The following is a 14,524-nucleotide window of genomic DNA, read 5'->3' on the forward strand; positions in this document are numbered from 1 at the left end:
GTTTAAAATCTGTTTGTTGTAACATTCCTTTATCTCACTTATCTGATAAAAATTAAATCGTCTTACATGCTTAATAGTATACTGTACCTTATATATCAGAATGAATTGCTTTAATAATAACTTTTGTGATGTTCAGTGACTCAAATGCTTGGCTCACAGGTGTAAAATGGATATTTCTCCATGCCTTCACAATATAAGCAGTCTTGCATGAGCTTTGCTATGGCATTGATGCAAGTGAACACATGCAGTGATGTTCTTCTGTCCATAACACATATGGACATATGTTCATGACATTCAGTTCCCTGCTTGCATGCAGTTCCCTGCAGCCTTGTGTTTTTAGGCAAAATCAGCCGAACTGGGAAATCTTTTCATCATTTTGTGTGCACTGATGTCACTGTTCAGCAAAGAAAGTCATGTTTTGGAACACAGGGAAACTGGGGTACAAATGAGCATTTCCAACCTCAAAATGAGTGTGACTGTGTGAAGGAACTTAAAACAGCAGCAACCCCTGCTGGGAATAGTTTTGCAAAATCAGGTCTTCCAGTGTGGGTGCTTGGAATCTGAGTGTTTTATTGAGGTTATGGTGGAAAAGTTTTGGAGACATCTCTGATGGTTTACTGTCTTCACTAATTTTCTACCAGACAAGACTACCAATTTGTTTATTTATTTATTTTGATGAGCATTTTTCTGCATGTCCATCTGTTTGGCCTTTGGAATGCTTATACCAAGAAGTTATAACCTGGAAGTGGTTGACCTGAAACAGGCTGTTGTTTCCTTGGTTTTCCAACCCCACTCCTTTGTTTCTTTTCCCTTGTCTATTTTTTTTTAAGACAAAGTACTTTCTTGTAGAAACCTCCAGAGGAAAAGATTCCTGTTTACTGTTGCATTTAACTGTCAGATATTTTGAAAGTTTTTAATAAACATACTTCTGCTTTGAGAATAGCCATATCTAGATGGAAAGATGTTTTCAGGTTGTAAGACCATTTTAGATTGTTTCTTTGAATGGGTAACTCAGAAGTTGCTTATTTTCCATTCTTCATTCTGCAGCAAGAACAAAAGTGCCTTTATGTTTTCTCAAGACATAACACAGTTTGAAGTGTTTGAAAACTGCATGCTGAAAATCCTCCATTTCTGGCTTTCCATTGAATCCAAACAGTGTGCCAGTGCCTGGTGCTCCAGATACATGCAAATATATGTGCACCTGTCTGCAGTGGAGCTCTTCACATTGATAGAAATGTTGCTGTTTACTTCAGTGATTGCCCATTGAAATAATGATAGTACATTTATATTTAGATAGTAGCATCTATTTCAAATGATCCCTAAGAACCTGATTATCGTTAAGACTCTCTGTCAGTCATGAGGAATCCCTAGGGATTGCAATGCATCGTGTTTGGATTTTATCACAGGAACAGGGATATGGAGATTCGGGGAATGATCTTTTGAGTCAATTTGCAATCTTCACCACTTTAAAAGGAAAAATCTTTGCTAGTTGTTGAACTTAAAGGTATTTTTGGTAACATGAAGCAACTTCCAGTCAAGGTGGGTGACAAGATAGGTGAAGAATGGACTGGACCGGGGGGCTGAAATGGTGGTGGTCAGTGGTGCAAAGTTCACCTGGTAGGCAGTTATCAGTGTCACGCCTCAGGATCTCATACTGGGGCCAGGAGTATGTCATATCCTTATTAACAACCTAAAAAATAGGATGGAGTATCCCAGAAGGTTTTCAGGTGATACCAGATAGTGGGATGGCTGCGCAATGGAAAGCAGGGCTGCTACTCAAAGCAGCCAAACAATAATGAGAAAGTAGACTGACAGGAATATGACAGATCCAAGTGCCAAGTCCTATAGATGCAATGAGGAACCCCATTTTCAGACCAGGTGAAGGGCCAAACAGCAGTAAAGCATCTTGGCAGAAAAAAGCCCCAGGGCTGTCCTTGGGAAAAGCAAGCTGAAGGGGAATCATCAGCATGCCCTTGCAGCAGAGAAGGTCAAAGGCATTCTGGGCAGTATTAGGAGGGCTGAGGGAGAGGATCCTTCCTCTCTGCTCAACACAGGATCCAGTGTGGGCTCACCAGTACAAGATAAATAGAGATATACCAGAATGAGGCTTGTGTAGAGCCACTGAGATAGTGGCAGACTGCAGCTTGAGGTGCATGGGGAGACGCTGTAAGCTGGGGTCCTTCAGCTTGGAGAAGAGGAAGAGGATTTTTATTTCTGTGTACAACTGCCTGATGGGGTCATGTGCAGGAGCTGGAGCCTGGCTTTTCTCAGAGGAAATCAGTGCAAGGATTAGAGGCAATGGGCAATATTTCAGGTCATTACTATGAGTTTGCCAAAGCAGTCATATACACATTTACTTTAGATCTATAAATATATTCCAAAAGTTCTATTTTGACAGGATTCAGGACTGTATGTATCCAAGGAAACTACTTCTTTCTCTTCAAGTAGAGTTGAAACTGCATTAATATCACATACATTAATATATCTGCCAAATGAAAGAGTTTTTAAAGTATTTTACATGTATACATCTGAACTGTATCATTTTATTTAAATAGTTTAAATACAATTATTCGGCATTTAGAAATTACTGTGTTCTTTTTGTATATTAAATGTTCTTACATTTTAATTTAGAGCTTGCTAATCTAAACCATGAGAATCTTTTTAAATGTCAAGTAATCATTTCTAAATATTTTTTTTCTAGAATGTAAGGGATGAATTTTTTTAACAAACACAATTCTAAGCTCATCTATCCGCATTTGTTCATATGACAAATGAGGGAAGAAGAAAATATAAAATTATTTTTCTAAAGACAATTCATATTTTTTCCTTTCTTATGCAAATGGAAATCTTTGGTATAAAATCATACACAAGGCTTTTAAAGAGAGAGAAAGAGAGGAGAAAAATCTGGAATTACAGCTGTTATGTAATGACCAGCAATCTTTAAAGCTCTTTTCAGACTGTTGCCTTTTTAATGTTGGAAAAAATGTATTTGCCAGATCCAAGTAATATTTTTTTAGTTGAACTAAATACTTTTAAAGGCATTAATAGCCATGGCTGTATTAGCAGTAGAGCCACAAGCCAATTACTGCACCTGTTGTTTCCTCTAACTCACAAGTACCGCTGCAGAGAACAGAGAGTGTGTCCGAGAGTACATCCCTTCTTCACGGCCTCAAAGGTGTCAGTCCATCCTGCCTCAGCAAGGAAAAGGACTGGAGAAAGCAAAGTTGGGATACATGGGGCATGTTCATTTCTACATCCTAACCATTCATCTTCCATGATGGGCAGGAGACTGCAGGGTGCCTAAGTTAATAAAGTGGTGTTAAAAACCTTACAGTGAATTTCACATAAGAAGATTGCTATGGTATTTTGCTTCATGTAATTTACAGAGGGAAAATGCCATTTCTTTGTACTTCAAAGAATAATTTCCTTTCGATGTTTTAACTCTTAGCACCTTTTGGCCTTTTGTTTTAAATTGCAGCAGTCTTTTTTCAGGCTTTTTCTCTATCTTAGGCCTTCTTTTGGAAATGGCAATACTTCTAGAGAAAATACATGTTTTATTACTGCTCTAATTTCCAAACTCCAAGGAACAGAGCACATCTATTTTCCTATAGGACAATATATATTGTCCTGTATGGGACAAACAAATTATTTGTTAGAGGCTTATTAAGAGAGCTGAGTGGAAACTGCAAAATATAACAATAAACAGTTGATAAGTGTAAAAATGAGTGGCTTAGCTGCTACTTTACCCCTCTTCTAGCTTTTAGCAAAGAGCAGCTTACCGTTACCATTAGTTCTGCAGAAGAAGCAAAAATATCCTTGGTACTCAATGAAAAGATATTCTCTAAACTATGCCTCTGAAATGAGAATATTTTAAATTCACTGATTTAAGTCCTTATGGAACAAGCATTTTGGATTGGACACCACTAGTGAGGAATTGTTTGGTTCCTTAAAATATCTGTAAGATTTTTGAAAAGGAACTGCTTAAAAAATCTACAACAAACACTTTCTGCTTTCTTTGCATTTTCTAGACTGTGATATTGATGATATTATGAAGTTCATAAACAATGCTTGAAGAAAATAAAATGTAATAGAACTAATATTAGAGTAGCTTATTTTAAAAAATGCCACCAGAAAAGCATGTAGGTGCCCAGAAAACCAAACCAAACCAAACAAAACATAAAATTACAAAATATAAAACCCCTCACAAAATATTAATTATCTTTCCTAAGTATCTTTAGACAGAGTTCCTTTTAAGTAGTTTCCTTTTCATAGCAAACCCAGAGATTTGTTGACTAATTTCACATCTCTCTTATGAATACACTCACTCATTCATTCAAAGAACAAAAGCTACTCAGTAATTCTCACGCTACTCAGTAATTCTCACACCACTCAGATGCCACCAAAATTTGTCCTATAGGAGTTTTATGAGGAAGCAGTGAGGAAGCCATGGACACTCAGTGGCACAAAAAGCACCAATTACCTGTTTATGCTTTCAGGATTTGTCTGACAAAGCCAGTTCCAAGAGCAAGGAGGTTCCTAGAATAAGCCGCAATCTTCTGGTGTGGAAGCAGAACCCAGAGGGTTTTCTGATGTCTTTTCATTCCACCAAGAGACTGGGCAATCTTTTCCTACTCTGTTCAACTTGTAGGGGAGAAACATCATGCTAACAGTTGAGGGGCCAAATTGACTCTTCAGGAGTGTGATGTTGTTGTAGCTAAGAAAACCTACCTTTTATTTACAAGGTTGGACCAGGGTGTCCCAACTTAAATGACAAATGAAACCCTGAGATCTCGTAAGTGGTGGGGATGGGGTTTGACCAGTGAAGGAGATGCTAAGCCTTCAAGAAACAACTGCATACCAAAGGAAAGGGTTAATCTAAGTGACACTTTTTGCACAAATATCCAACACTAAATATATTCCTTAACATCTGCTAAAAACTAACCATATCACTCATTTTGCAGCAGTCCTCACCACTGGTGGTCAGTGAATCCCTCCCATGTATTTTTGTCTTTCTCTGTAAGGACTTCTCAGGCGTTTTGTCATGGCTGAACATTAATCTGGTATTTCTGTACTCCCTTCTCAGAGTGTGTGACACAATCCATATATTTAAGTCTTAAGCCTTGTACAGGCTAATTAAGCAAACTTTTATTGGTCTTTACAATCCACAGTAAAGATCTGTCATATAAAACCGTCATTATGGCTGAGTATTTAATTGAGTCAGAGATCTTCAATCATGACCAAAAGTTTTTCTGCTTGAGAGGAGTAGAGAGCAGCGCGGTCTTTGAGGCTGGATACCTAGGTAACGGCTGCATGGAATAGGGATCTAAATTTGCTGCAGTTTCCTTGTGTGCTGTTGTCACATTCCATCAAGAGTCATGAATGCTCATAGGAAAATAGCAAAATGTCTTTTATACTGCACAGGGTATCAGTGTACTGAGAGATAATTTTGGGAAGGCTAAGTCTGAGAAGAAACACAGCATGAAAGCTGGACCACCTGTTGAGGAAAGCTGCCTAGCGTTCAGAGGTCTTTCCAGGGCTTTCACAGTTATCATGCAGTCAACATTTACATTGCTATTAGAAGAATCCCTTTGTAGACTCCTTCAGCTTTTCAGTACAGTGAAACTGTGTTGGGTAGGTGAGGGGCTTTTTCATTTTGAGAGTGTGTGAATGTGCATGCCTGATGAAATAAATTTGGTATGCCAGTTCTAGGGTGCCTATTCATTAGTGTCCTCCTGCTGTTCACATTTTATTAATGAAACAAACCATCATCCCCCCTACCAACAGACACTTAATTCCTTCCCAGAATCCATCTGCTTTCCATGGTCTTTTGAAACCAGCTTTTTATGGAGTCAGCTTTAACAAAGTCTTACTGTCTTGGGTCAATTAAATACCAAATATTGTTATTTCACAGCTACAGTTCCTTTAAACTGTCTCTTAGCTGTGATTAATTCTAAGATGATTTCTGGGGAGGGTTGGACAACCAAGTTCCTAGTTTAAAAGAAATTTATTCTTAGAGGAGATAATGGAATAAAGGTGGAATGTGAACTCAAAATGGGAAAATTAAGAGTATGGTAGTAGAACTCTCACTTAGACTCTGCTTAGACAAGTAATTTCACTGGCTGCTTTTTATGGGGTGTGTGATATTCTAAGGATAGTTTTTAACTCTCATGATGAATATTAACAACTTCATCAGAGAAAGCACATATGCATCTTAGATTTTATGATTTGCTACAAACTCAAAAAAGAATGGTTATACACATGCAATTACTTTAGGTGCAATAGAGAATAAGAATATTACAATAATATTTTGAGAACATCCATGACTCTTTCAAGTACTGAAATAAATTATGTTTATAGTCGGTTTCTCTTCTAATGGCATTCTATTATGTCAGTTATAAAAATATATATTTAAAAAACTTTCTGTATCTCCAATTGTAAGTAAAGTTTTTGACAAATTTAAACTTTACTTTTTACATCTTCAGTTGACCAGTTTAAAAATCACTTTTTATGTCTTCAATATTATGAGTGTATAAAAATATATTCTAAGACTTTATTAAATATTTAAAGTCTCAATTATATGATCTCCCTACTTCTAAAGGTCACTTTTGTGCTTCACGTTGGTGTCACTACTGAGGTAATAATAACAATTTAATGTATAGAGGGGCATCACTGAAGAACTGGTGGCAGAAAGTTTAACAGAATGGATGTGGTAGGAGCTAACAACCAGTTGGGCTTGCATTTCATTTGTGCTGAATGCCCAACTTTATCTTCCAACTCAGCATCTGTTGCTGAAGTTTGGGGAATACATGAAAAGATTTGCAGTTCACCTCTAACTTTTTAATATAAATTATTGATTTAACCACTGACATTCCGTTTATCACTCTCCTGTGTTTTCACTGTCTGGGATTTTTTTATGTTAAGACAACTCAATCCCCAGCAGTTTACATAGTGGGTAATAAATTGTGAACTGTATCTAAAGTGAAATGAGGTGACCCATAACTAAAGAGAAAAAAATTTCTGTATTCAGTAACCACTGCATGTGTTTAACTAAAGCTTGGATGGAGACTGCTTCATCTTCCTGTTAGAAACTGAGATTTTACCATTTGAGGTCCCTGAAACTGTTACATAGTGCAGATGTAACTCACAGTTATCAATAAAGGGTGAAGATACTTGAGTGGTGGGGTTGAATGTACAACTATGTTATTGCCAGTGGCTTAGGCAAAATTCTCTTATCTGGACTAATCTTTGTGTTTGCATCTGGACCAGACAGTGGTGAAGGTTTTGGAGATTGCTCAGCGGTTTGTTTCCATGGTCACTCCCAATACCTGCCTCACAAACCATAATGGACGTCTGTCAGTCTCAGCAAGGAACTGTAGTTTGGAAATCCTGAGCATGAAAAACCAAACATAATTTTTCTTTCTGGAGGTAATTCTGTCAGAAAAAGTGAACGTTTCTCAATTGGATTAAAGGGGGAGATGGTAATTGTTTCTGGTTTTATTGTAAGAAACTATACATGGCCTATCAATTTTATGTATTAAGTTTATGCTATGCCTGCACATGTACCTACCTATATGTATTTTATAAATAAGAAAAAAAGCACTCCTTTTTTTTTTTTTTTTTTTTTTTTTTTTTTTACCATCAGGCATCAGTCAGGGTTCTGCTTGTAGTAAAAACAGACTTTGATCTGTTTAGTGGAATGACAGGGATGCCTCTTTCAACTGTTCGGTTTTTTTCTGCTAGTGTATGGCTAGACACTCTTTTTGTTACCTTGTTTAATTCTGTAAAACTATTGCTAGAATGTTAGAAAGGAGAATTTATTAACTCCATGTCAAGATCCGTAAACAGTATTGCAAAGTCACCATATGCTGCCCTGGTCTAGGCAGTTCTTGTGTTTGTCCAAGCCATTAAGTTTAAAAGTGTTTAAGAACCGAATATGAGCCATGACCCCTGGTACAAATTCTGGTATTACATTCTATAAATGCAGGGGTTTGTAAGTAGCAAATATGTGACCAACATCTTGAGGTAAGATGGAGGATTTATCACTACAGGAAAAAATAATTTAATCTCCATAAACATTTACATACAAATCCTGAATATAGATAGGGAAATAATGGATAGTCTTAAGCAAAGGAAACAGAGAACTTGGGAACAGAGAGAGACGCTTTGATATGTGCCTGGTGTCTAACATAAACACATTTCACTATACTTTAAGTAGTCCCTGCTTTTCTATGTACTGTGACGATCTAGCAAAGTAATACCAGTCTGCACATTATAATAACAAGAATGAGGTTTGATCATATTTTGGATCCAGTGACCATACAAGCCAGAAATCTAGACTTCTTTTTTTCTCCTTCTGTTATTTTTTTGTTCAACACATCTCTAAGAACATGCTGATGCTTGAAACAGCCTAGTCCAAGTAAAACTTCAATGCCCAGCTGCACCATATGTCCATACTTTATTTCGAAACCAAGTTATCAGCTGCTAACTAATAAAATCTAAAAAAATAAATTTCTACTCTCCCATGAACTATGCTGGATTGAAATAAGAAGAAATCTGAACATTTTTCTTGTTTGAAAAAGTTCAGTTTTCAAACAGTGAGTTATGTCATTTTAATGTCACATGTTTCAATTTAGTAAGAAAAATATTTACATTTAAGAATAGGAGGCAATATGCTGGAATATAAAATAGCAAACATCATAATCAATACCTGGAGGTGACTGTTGCAACATTAGTCATAACAAGGATATTCTCAAAATTATGTGTTCATTGTACTGCAAGTTGCATGTAGCATAATCTTCTCAAAAAATTCATCATGACCCTCATATTCCTTCAAACATTTTTTATATTAACAGTCTACATTTTTTGACCAGTTTTATTGATTCAGTTTAGTGGTGAAATACATAAACATTTTATCATCTAAATATTGGTTCATCCTCCAACTGGGAGTAAATGAATCTAAAAAATTTACAAGTGAAGTAACTGAAAACTGTGGCCTTGCTGTTAGTCTTTGGCTAGTGCTACTTTATTGTCTTTTGAGATATTGCAAATTTTCCCCAGGTTCCCATCTTTCTTTTGAGAAGACGCTTCTGTACGCTGATGAGAATGAATGTGATACCTATTCCACAGGTATTTTACAGAGAGCTATCAGGCAAATAGCAATTTGTGTGATGACTTGTGTGTTGCAGCTGAATAGACTGAACATTTATTTCTGTTTTGCTGTTAAAGTAGGAAAATAATCTTTAAAAAAGCCCCAGAAAACAAACAGATTTTTGTTGTTCAAATCACAGTAAAGCTGTTTACTTTATAACAAACTGCTCTACAAAAACTGTAACTTCAAGTGTGAACACAACTCCCAGTGCCCCCTGCCACGTACACAAACAAGCCACCTAATCATCAACCTGAAATTGCATTTTAACCATAGCAACCTGAACACTTACACTCTGAATGCTTTGTTAATGAAAATACAAGGAAAATTCTTTGCATCTAGAAGATTAGAGTAATTTAGAAATATTTGGTACTTCAGTTTTAGGCTTCTAAATTCTAGGCCGTCATTCACTTTGGCCATTCAGCTTGTTTTATTTTTGTTTTTATTCTATATATTTCTGCATTGATTTTAATTTGCCTTTTTAATCTCTCAGTAGAACCTAAGTCTAGACAATTTTTAAGGGATTCTTTTAAATGTTCTATGCTTTGGGTAATTCGGTTGTTTGTGAGGTTTTTATATCTACAACTACATGAAGTAGAAATCTAAAATAAAATAAAATACAACCATATAAAATGAAAATCAGCCAAGTTATTTTTTTGTTTTAGTACTTATTAGTCTTCCTTGCTAATGAAAAAGACTAACTCTAGATTCTTCTCTTTTGCCTTCCCATATGTACATGTTTAATGTCTTGCTTGAAACTTGGAGCCTTGCATTCAGGACGATATGCAAGGAGCACAGATTCAGTAGTGCAAGGCATTTGGCAGCAGTACCAGTTTTATCATCTCCCACATTCCTTGATCTGTTCTTACCTCTTGCACTTGTTTTTACCATTAAAAACATGAAAAAGCAATCTGCTGTCCTCTCTTCCCCCAAATCCTCAAAGCAGTAAGTAATACAACAGTTCAGCTTAGCTACTGGAAGGGAAATGTTTGACAACATTTGCAGATGATTCAGCTGTGTCCTGGAGAAGACAGTATCACAGAATCACAGAATCATTTAAGTTGGAAAAGTCTTCTAAGATCATTGTCCACCGCTGAACTGTGTCCCTAAGTGCCACATCTACATGACTTTTAAATACCTCCAGGGATGGTGACTCAACTGCTTCCCTGGCAGCCTGTTCCAATGCCTGACCACTGTTTCAGCTCATCTTTCCTTATTTGAAAATGAAAATAAGAAATGTGTATTAGATATTAGAGAAAGTTTAATCAGCTAGTGAGAGAACCAGAAGTCAGGTCAAAGATTCCACTGTTGTCCTATTTGCAGTGCTTCTGACATTACAAAAGCTTGAAGAGATCATCATGTTCCTGTTTCCTTGGTTTAGGGAAAATTAAATTCCTGCTCTGCATTTTTCTCAAGGAAAATATGTTTTCTTTGAGAAAGTTTAAGGTTTTGTAGGTCCAAATTTTATAGCCCTTCAGTGTTATGTCTTCGTATTACTTTTGATAATCATGAATATAAAAGCAGTACAAAATACATTTTTTTTCCTATGCTTGTATATCTGAGTGGGAACAACTACATGCATGTAGGATAAAAAGAACTCTTGACTGAAAGAAGCATGAATGGAAAATATTTGTTTGTGTTTCCTATGAATCACAGGATTAAGAAGTCCCAAATTTCCTTCACCATCCTTAGTTTGGACTTTTGGCACTGAACAGAGACATTGCCTTCCTTCAGTTTATGTTTTCAAACGGCAAGAACTTTAAGTGGAGTAGATGGTAAGTACAAAATGTTTTTAGGAGTTCTTTTTCTTGAGAAGAGAGGTGAACTGCTATATTTATACTGAATTCTGTAGAGAGAAACTCCTGATATTGAAGGTCATCAGTCCAACGCTCTATTGAACTGTTCCATCTGGATGAAAAGGGGACAAGGGGAAGACTGGTTGGCGAGCACCTGGTGGTGGGGAGCTTGTGCTACGTTCTGCATGATATGACCAGCTCAAAGTGTGTGCTTTCCTGAACAAGGCATGAACAAAACTGTAAAGATGGATTGCCTTGTAGCTTTCTTATGAGAGATGAAATTGATAGCAGCTAAAATGTGAAGAGAGTCTAATCAGAGTGGAATGATGTATCAGGGGAAACTATGACAGGAAAGCAAACACATGTGAAGAAAAGAAATGAAAGTTGCATTTCGAAGGCTAAAGCAAAGTGAGAGGATGATACTTAAGTCAGTTTTTCTATTAATTTTGCATCACATTCTGAGAAAGCAACAATATCACAGCTGTTTGGGTTTGGAACTAGGAATCTTGGGGTATCTGTTATGCCATGGATGATATATGGATTGGATGGAGGCTCTGTGCTTGGGAATGATGGCAATTTGGCCTATTTTATCTGTCTTATATTGCAGCTTCTGCTTCTCATGGTTCTGAAAACAACCCCATTGCTCACAAAAGAAAATGAAACAAGAATGGAATTGCACAGGCCTTGTTCTCTGCAGTCCATAAAGCTATACATTATGCTGGTGTTACACAAACACCTGCACATGACTGGAAAACCCATTAGACTGTGGTGTGTATCAAAATAAGTGAAAAGCTTTCCCAGCTGAGTGGCAGTGCAGAGGCTTTTACACAGCTCAGGAAGAAGCTCAAAGCTTTTCTTGAAAAAATCCAATTTAATGTTAAAGCTTTTGTTGCATTCTTATACATGGCTTATTCATGGAGCACTCTCCAAGGCCAAAATAAGTATCTCAGCACACCTTTTTAGAATCTGAGACTTGTATAGAGATGTATAATATTAGAAAGTAAAAGATTAGTCCAGTCTAATGCTGGCCACAATAAGATACACCTAAACTAAATACACCTTCAAAACATGACTATTTCATATTGTCAGAGGTGTTCTTTCTCTATGTTTTAACATACACTTTTATCACAAAAAAAAATTAAGGATTTAATATAAAGATATTTGAAAAGAATTATACAAGTACCAATGGTTCCCCTGAATTTGTTAAACTTACTCCTTGTTAGAGGGAATTATGATAAATAAGATCTATAACGCTTGATGATTTCTGAGAGAGGTAGTGATTTTAACATCAGCTATGTCTTTTATTCTAGGAAACTCTTCCTTAGTTGTAGCAGTAGAGCTTTGAAAGCTTTATGCATTATAAAAAACAAAAAATATTAGCTGCCATCCAGACTCATAATAGTGCCTGACGTAACAAAAAAATAGGTTATAAGGCTGCGAAAACCAGTACCCATCAACTCAACAGGAAAAACACAGATGCAACAGTGCAAAACACTGATTCATTATCTCCCAAATCTGTAGCTAATTTGCACTGCATAAGAATAATTTAAGTACGAGCCTTGGAGACTATCATAATTTAAATGTGTGAGAAGAATTCCCAGTTTCCTGAGGAAACCTTGATCCTGTTAAACAGAAAAATTTTATCCTAAGTCTCAGTTTGTCTTCTTACCTGCACTCCCATACACATATACAAACTCAACTCTGGCAAAGAGCATGGAGTTTTGCTGGTGTAAATGAGGGGCAAACATTGCCTGATGTACTTAATCAGAAAAACCTTGGCTTTCAGATTCACCCAAGGGTGATGTGTGTTACATTCCTGGCCAGTGTGACATTGCACATATTTTTGCATGCCAAGTTGCATCAGGCTGCCATGGAGAGCAAACAAGTGAAATAACAAGTCCCCCGGCATGCTGTAGTATAAAATCTGTGACCCAGATACTCCTAGCTCTGCACACAGCACAGTTCAGAGCTAGAGGGGTGAAAAGACAGCTTTGTGCTGCTGGAACCTGGTCTGCTTAAGACAGGTCCTCAGGGAAAATACCAGGACCTTGCTTGTACGGGGATACAGGAGCTAGCAGTCACCGGACCATTGGAAATTCCTGGCCAGTTCTTTTTGCAAGGGACTAAGGCCCCTTTCCCAACAGTTTACCTGTGTGAAATGGTGACTTCTGAGAGTAACTGCATTGGCTTTGAGACTGTGGGGACACACACCCTTAGGTACCATTTCTAAACTCTAGGAAGACATGGAGGGAAAAAGAACATGTGGCATTGACCTTCTCCAGTGGAGTGCCAGGATACAAGGGATGTGTTGGAGAAAAGTGATTACGTTCTTTCTCATAATCCAGTAATTTTTTGAGACAAGGACATTTTTCCACCTATTTTCTCATCAATTAGTTGTCCCAAAGTAAAGCCTAAGGGCAGGCAGACTCAGCCATCTTGATGGTGCCAACAGAAATGTACCTGTGCATTAACTTTTCCTTCAGGGAAAAATCTGAGAAACTCAGAGAGGCCACACTAGACTCTGGAATGTCCTTGGCAGGAGGGATTGATGTCCTCTGTGTTGTGGGTGTTTGTGTATTTTCATCATTTTTAAGGTCCTGATTCAGCAAGGTAGGGAAACCTTTCCATAACTTTCAGCACAGGAGGATTTTGCAGTAAATAACCTCAACTAGAATACTCCTCTGAAGTACTGGAGAGCATCTGCTATTTCTTTGTATTCCCAGATGGAATAATCTCCAATACCCAATACTTTTTCTGCTTAAAGTGCCTGGCAGTTCAGCAGTCAGCTGCAGTTTAACCTTCAGATTTGGTGCAGTCCGTGTGACTCTCCTTTAATAAATATTTAATATACATTGCACATTCAGAGAGTTTTGGTAAGCAAGTCTACGGGCTCTGCTAACATAGCCAAGGTGTTGCCACAAGAAGGGGGAGATGTGAGAATATGTCAGTATTAGAAGTGCATTATAGTTAAACCTTCTGGATTGTGTGGGTGGACAATGAGCTTCAGGATTCTCATTGTAAATATAACATACTCTGTTTGTCTAAGCTTTCAAATAGCTGGGAGTACAGGTGATGTCAGTTACAATATAAGGAAAATAAAAGCTGTACTGCACAGGTCATTCTACACGTCTGCATACTGGATTTAAGAAAAAAAAGAGACTCTCTAAAATAAGTTATTCTGAATTGTCCTTGGCAGTTGTCAAAGACTAATTATTCTGCTAATGTTGTGTGACTTACTTAAAGGCTATTTTTACCAGGAAATTTTCCTCACGATGAGAATGCTTCATTCTGCTTAGCAGTTAGTGATATGTCCTTGAAACACAGGCCCTAGGTTTTGAAATTTTCAAGGACTTTCTAGATTGCAGACCAGTTTACTTTGTAACTGAACTGATTCTCTCTCTTTATGTCTCATGGCATTCAACAAAAGCAAGTTGTCATAAGCAAATGCAGAAAATAACACAGTGCCTTGATTTTAATCTGTATATACTTATAAATACATGAACATATGCAAAATAATAATATTGTATGCATTTGAAAATATCAAGGTCCTCTGTACAAGGTATCAGAACACAAATGTTCATTA

The sequence above is a fragment of the Corvus cornix genome, chromosome 4, assembly GCF_000738735.6.
Source record: "Corvus cornix cornix isolate S_Up_H32 chromosome 4, ASM73873v5, whole genome shotgun sequence".
Lineage (NCBI taxonomy): Eukaryota > Metazoa > Chordata > Aves > Passeriformes > Corvidae > Corvus > Corvus cornix.